Below are 6402 nucleotides of genomic sequence, written 5' to 3'. Positions count from 1 at the left end.
TCGCTGGCAACCTTTGAGCTGGTATGGGTGCAACGGCTTTGTTCCCCAGCTCCTCTGCCCGCAGCAGCACTGGGGCCGCTTCACTGGATACTGGTGCATAGCTGGCAGCGTTGATGCTGGGCTTCCCGCACAGACCACCCAGCTGCAGAAGCATGCTGAGCTATGCTGATAAAGCAGCCTCGGATGCCCAGCTCCGCACGCGCAGCGGTATTTATCCTGCCTTTTCTCCCACAGGTCTGCACCTCTCCTGGTTTCATTCACCCCAGGGGATGACCCAGCCACATCCTCCCGGACCCGCCACAAAGGGCCAGCGTGGTGGGGAAATCCACAGCCCCGCTCGGCTCCAGGCAGCACCCCCCGGGGCTCCCCAGGGCGCGTGTGCCCAGCTGAGCGCAGCCTCAGGGAAGCAGACCTCCTTATTCCTGTGAAAGTGGAGCGAGGAGAGATTCGCAAACCCCCCGGGGAGCGCGGGGGCTGCGTCTCCAGGCCTGGCTCTGGGAAGAGCGGGGAGGGCCACAGGCGGCTGCCCGGCGTGTCAGCACTGGGCAGGTGAGGGTGTGATCTCACCCACTGCAGAAATCACAGGGCGGCTGTTGTGTGCTGGCGCAGGCGGGCAGGTTGCCCAGCAGACAGGACAAACCGGCACCAGGGAGCAGGGGCCTGGGCAGGCACAGGGGGGCTGTCCCCCAGCCAGGGGACAAGTGCAACAAGGGCAGGAGGGTCGGGAGTCCTTTGGGTTCCCTTTGTGCTTGTTGAATGTGACGTTACACACCAGTGATGGGATTTCATTGTGTTGCCTGGGAGTGGTCTGGCCCAGGGGCTGGGGACACCTGCCTGACTCAAGGTGCAGGACAGGGTAGGGACCTGGCTGCAGTGCCAGGCAAGGAGAATTCCGTGGCCTTTCCCCTGGGCATGGCAGCGGAGAGGAGCACAGGGGCAGGTGTTGCCCTGCTGTCCTGCCAGCGCCACCCCGGCAGCACAGACCCACAGGCAGCGTGGGGCCGCACGGGCTGTTGGAGCCCTGGCAGGGGGGAGGGGAGGGTGCCAGGACCCCTTTCTTCTCCCTGCTTCCACCTGGTTCAGCAGCATGTGGGAGCTTTCCCAGCCTCATCGCTCCTCCCCTGGGAACACTGTGTTGTTCCCGCTCTCCCCACACCCGACAATTTGTGACCACTCCCAGGGTCACAAATTGGCTGAACCTTGCTGGCCCGGAGGAAGCCAGGGAGGGGGAACCTGCCACCACAGGGGGATGCTTGGGCCAGGCACCCACTCCCAGCTGACAAAAGCAGCTGGAAGCTCTCAGGGAGGAGGAGGAGGAGGAGGAGGAAGGTAGCTCTTGGCTTCGCTGCACCACGCTGTTTGCCCATGGCAAGCACACACGTAGCCTGATGCCGCCACTCCTCTGGGTGCAGGGCAGGTCCCACGGAGCCCGGTGCTATCACAAACAGTGACATCATGCCGGCTGAGTTTCTGGGCTCTCACACCTGCTTCCCACGGCACCCCACAGCGGAGGGACCTGGCGGCGCCCAGCTTCTGGGCAGGTGAGAAGCTCCTCTGGCTCCCTGGGCTCTCTGTGCCTCCTCCTCTCCTTCCCGGGAATTGTACCTTGTGTGGGAGAATGTAGCAAAGATCTTCCCAGACAGCAGGTTCCTGGGCACCACGTAGCCCGGCGTGAAGACGGGCCAGAGCAGCAGGACCTGGGGGTGAATGTAGAGCTGTCCCCCTGCGGAGAGGTGGAAGGACCTGGGGGTGAGTGCACCCCCCAGAGACATGGCAGGACAAGGGATGGGTGAAGGGCTGGCCCCCAGCTCTCCCCCTCGGGTGTGGATGGAGGCTGGGCAGGGCAGGGTGGGTGGCCAGTGGGGACACACGGGAGGTGGGAGAGAGGAGCAGCATAGCAGCTCTGCTGCAGCCAGACCAGCCGGGACCGTCCACCTGCAGGGAACTGGTGAACTGCTGCCATTTGCTTAGGACAGAGCACTCGTGCCTGAGCACTTGTCCCCGTTTCTCAGGGGTGACTCACATCCTGCTGGGAGCCAGGGCAGGATGAGGTGTGATGGATTCCTCACGTCCTGCTGCTGGCATGGGCGCTGGGCAGCCTCCTGCCTGCCCTGGGGGTGCCGCATCACCCGGGGTGGGAAAGAGCCGTGTGACAAGGAAGGTCCTACTTCTGTGGCAACACACTGCCCGAGGAGGAGCAACGCTGTTGTGGGCACTGAGGACTCCGGTTGTCACACCTGGCTGGCACACCTGGGAGACAGCATGCGGAAAGCACGCACTGCTCTCGATGAGCTGGAAGCAATTTGCCCCAAGTGTGAATCTCCAGGGCTGGATCTCTGCTGTGTCTCTCTACCTGCACACGAGGAAGAGAATGGGCAGGTTTCTCCACCTGTCTCCAGGCTCTGGCCTGTCTGCTCGTGCTGCCCGCAGCGGTGTGGGCACCCCAGCCTAAGGCCGGGTGTGCACGGCAGGCGGCTGCGGCGCGAGGGCTTGCTGAGCATCGGCACATGTCCCGCGACTCCGCACCGGTGCCGTGCTGCAAGCAGGAGCAACTGCCGGTGAGCGCTCGGGAGGCTCAGCCTACACCGGGCTCACACCCTTACTCCTTGCCAGGAGCCTCTTACGGAGGGAGGATCCTGCGCTGCACACGCTTGCACTGGGTCAGGCAGCACGCCCTCCCTGCCTGCGCCGAGCCCACCCTTGTGCCCGCAGCCCAGAACCCCCCGCAGCCCGGGCTGCATCCCCAGCAGCGTGGGCAGGGGGGCGGGGGGGGGATTCTGCCCCTCTGCTCCGCTCTGTGAGACCCCCCTGCAGTGCTGCCTCCAGCGCTGGGGCACCAACAGCAGAAGGACACGGAGCTGTTGGAGCGGGGCCAGAGGAGGCCCCGGAGCTGCTGGGAGGGCTGGAGCCCCTCTGCTGTGGGGACAGGCTGAGAGAGCTGGGGGGGTTCAGCCTGGAGAAGAGAAGGCTCCGGGGAGACCTTGGAGCCCCTTCCAGTCCCTAAAGGGGCTCCGGGAAAGCTGGGGGGGGACTCTGGAGCAGGGAGGGGAGCCATGGGACGAGGGGGAAGGGGTTTAAACTGAAAGAGGGGAGATTGAGATGAGATATTAGGAAAACATTCTTTGCTGTGAGGGCGGTGAGCCCCTGGCCCAGGTTGCCCAGAGAAGCTGTGGCTGCCCCATCCCTGGAGGGGTTCAAGGGCAGGTTGGACGGGGCTTGGAGCAACGTGGGCTGGTGGGAGGTGTCCCTGCCCAGGGCAGGGGGTGGAATGAGATGGTCTTTAAGGTCCTTTCCAACCCAAACCATCCCATGATTCCAGTCCAGCTCACGTCCTGCTGTGGGGCTGCAGCGCCAGGGCAGTGAGCTCTGCCCTGCCACAGCCTTGGCCAGCAGGAGTTAAATCTCCGATGAGTGAATCCATTGCCTGGATTTTTCCCTCTCTTCACCTTTGGCCCTTGTCCTGCGTGGAGTCCCCTGGGGATCCTGTGAAGCAAGTACAGCCTGTCCTGCTCCCTGCCCTGCCAAAGGAGCCAGCAAAGGGACCAGGAGGACCGTGCAGACCCCTCTGCCAGGGTCTGTCCCGCGGCATCACACCCACCATGGGAGCCTGGATCTGCTCCTGCTGCAGCGCCTCTGACCCTGCCTGCTCCTCCCTGGGGACCTCTTGGCCATAAATCCATGCGCCCAGGAAGGACAGGAGAGGGAAACACAGTCAGCCCCCAGCACTGCAGGAGCCTGGCAGCCCCGGGACGGACCAGGGCACTGCACAGCAACCTGCAGTGCAGGACATGGCTGCAGGTGGGACACCATGTCCACCAGGAGGAGAGGGAGCTCGGAGGCAGAGGCTGGAACGGAGTTGGCATCTGCTCAGGATATGGCCCCAAGGTCGCCGTCTACTCCCTGGCAGTGGGCCTGGGGAGCTGGCGTGCTTGAGAAGGGTCAGGGCTTTGGTGTCAGCATCTCCAACACCGACAGGGCTGCCACCCTGTGAGGAAGAGTGGGCACCTCCTTTCCCTGCTGTAGGTTGGCATTTGCGGATGGACCTGCCCGCGGCAGCAAGCACGTCCTGGCTGCACAGCCGCCGCTGCCAGGTGCCCGCAGGGGCACTCTGTGGCCTCGCTCTCTGCAGCACCGGGTCTCAGTTTGCTGCAGAGCTGTGACCCCGCACAGCCCGCGCTGCTGGGCTGCAGAGCTTCCCCCTTTGCCCTGCCCAGACCCCCAGATGCCACTTGTCTGCTTTTCCTCCTTCCTCCGAGGGATTATAACCCTCCCAAAGTACCGACCCACAGGGTCTCACCCTGCTGTGCTTTGCACCTAGAGCAGCTGCGGGAACCAGGGCGCAGGGAGACCATAGCTCCTGGCCATCTCAAAAGCCCTACTCGGAGCTGGAGACAAAGACTTTGGTGCTTTCAGACCAGAGGGACGCTCCAGCTCGGCCTCAGCCCTGGCTGTGTGTGATGGGGAGGGAGGCTGCTTCAGCGTTTCCACAGGCAGGACATTCCTAAGAGGTGACCCGATCCTCGCCAGCAGCTCCCCGCTTCCCCCGCCTGTCAATTTCTTTGTCACACTGAGTGAGCACAGATATTTTTTCCCTTTTTGGGACACCTCTAGAGCCCACAAATCACAATGCTGACATCTGCTGTGGCCAATAAAGGAAGGGTTTGGAAAAAGGACAGGGGTTCAGGAAAGATGCCACTCCTGGTAACTTACCACTGAAAATCGGGCTCCAGACACCCCAAGACATGCCAGCCCTTCCAGGGGCTTCCCAGAAGACCTCACAGCAGCCACCTGCATCTCCAAGGACCTTGCCGGTCAGTTGGGGCTTTGGCCATTGGGATGCTGAGGGGGAAACCAAGGAATCAGTTTTTCAGACTGCCCTAAAAACTGGCTTCATTCACAAGCCATGTGCTGAGAACTGGACAACTCTTCTCGCAGGGATGGGTTCCGGGAAGGTCCTCAGGCTGACCGAGAAACACAAAAGCAGCACCGCTGTGCCATACGCAAGGCCATACAGTCCTGGACAGAGGTGGCCAAGCCCCATGGACTCCCCAAGTCCTCTCCGCAGACTCGTGCCAAAGCAAACAGGTCGCTTGACTCAAAGCAGCAAAACTGCCCGCGTGGAGGAAAACGCAGCACCAAGCCCAGGGCCACCCCCGGCGGCCCGCTCGACCCGCTCTTGCAGCCAGGCTGCAGGCAACCCCGACGAGGGGCACGGCTTCTCCTCCGGGACTGGGGAGCTGGGGACGAAGCTGCTCCTGCGAACAGCCCCAGACTGGCTGCGGGGCGGGCAGGGCCCCTTCTACCTTGCGGCTCAATGGCTGCTCTCTCGTGGGCAGCGTGGAAACAGCGTCACAGGCACCAGCGCCACGTTGCTGCAAGGAATCTGGAAGCTGTAACGTTACGGCAAATCTGTAACACCCGTCCTGGTATTTCCCGATGAGCCAAATCCTGCGCTGGCAGAGGGCTGTTGGGTGCGCTGCGCTCAGCGGGTCACGTCCTGTGCATCACAGGTGGTGATGGCTGACCCACGCTCCAGGACTGTCGCGCCCTTAGGCACGAGCCTGGCCTAAGAGGACGAGCCTTGCTCTGCTGCTGCCTGGTGACAGCTCTGCCTGCTTCAGCCCCCGTCCCAGCCATGGGCCCTTCTGTCTCCTTTGCCATGTGAACTATTTCAAGACCAGGCTCTTTTCTGATCATATTTTCTCCTTCCATTCACCCGATTCTCCACTGGGACAGTCACAAGGAATTAAGAAAACTTAATGAAATATTTCTGAGGTGCGCGTGCTCTTCAGGGCAGCTCCTCCCCAGGACCATCCTTCCCCTCTCCCGCAGCTCGGTACCGTGTCCTCCTGCACTGCCCGAGTCTTGCAGGCTCACTGTGAGGAGATATTTCTTGGCAATGCTGTACCTTCTGTGTGCAAAACATCAAATGTTTTCCTAGTTGTAATAAATCTCACTAGTTACGGTTCTTTTCCATTAATTTCTTAGCTGCTCATAGACTTTTGTCTGATGCGTAGCTGGCTTGGCTACTAACATCCTCCTCCTGCTTCCCCCCTTGCTTTGCACAGTCTCAAATACGAAAGCTGTAGGTTGGAGACCATCTATGCAGGGAGCGATAGACTTGTGCCAGGGTTGGCTTCGTTTCTTCTTGTCTGGTCTAGACAGCTTATGTAAGAAAGAACCAAACAGCCGCCCGGTCAGGAGTCTTCCCTGCCCAGCTGTGACTCTGCCAAGTCTTGCGCTGACTCTTAATCCTTGTTGGTATGTCTAGTCTGCTGCAGGCAGGCTGAGCTCCATCGCATTAAAACGTCCTGTCCGCACACACCTTTCAGCATTTCATATGTGGTCTCAAACTCACTTTGGAGATGGAAGATTAATTTATCTATTGCGAAGCCGGAACAA

Source organism: Chroicocephalus ridibundus, chromosome 13 (genome assembly GCF_963924245.1).
Source record: "Chroicocephalus ridibundus chromosome 13, bChrRid1.1, whole genome shotgun sequence".
Taxonomy (NCBI): Eukaryota; Metazoa; Chordata; class Aves; order Charadriiformes; family Laridae; genus Chroicocephalus; species Chroicocephalus ridibundus.
This window is presented reverse-complemented; position numbering follows the sequence as displayed.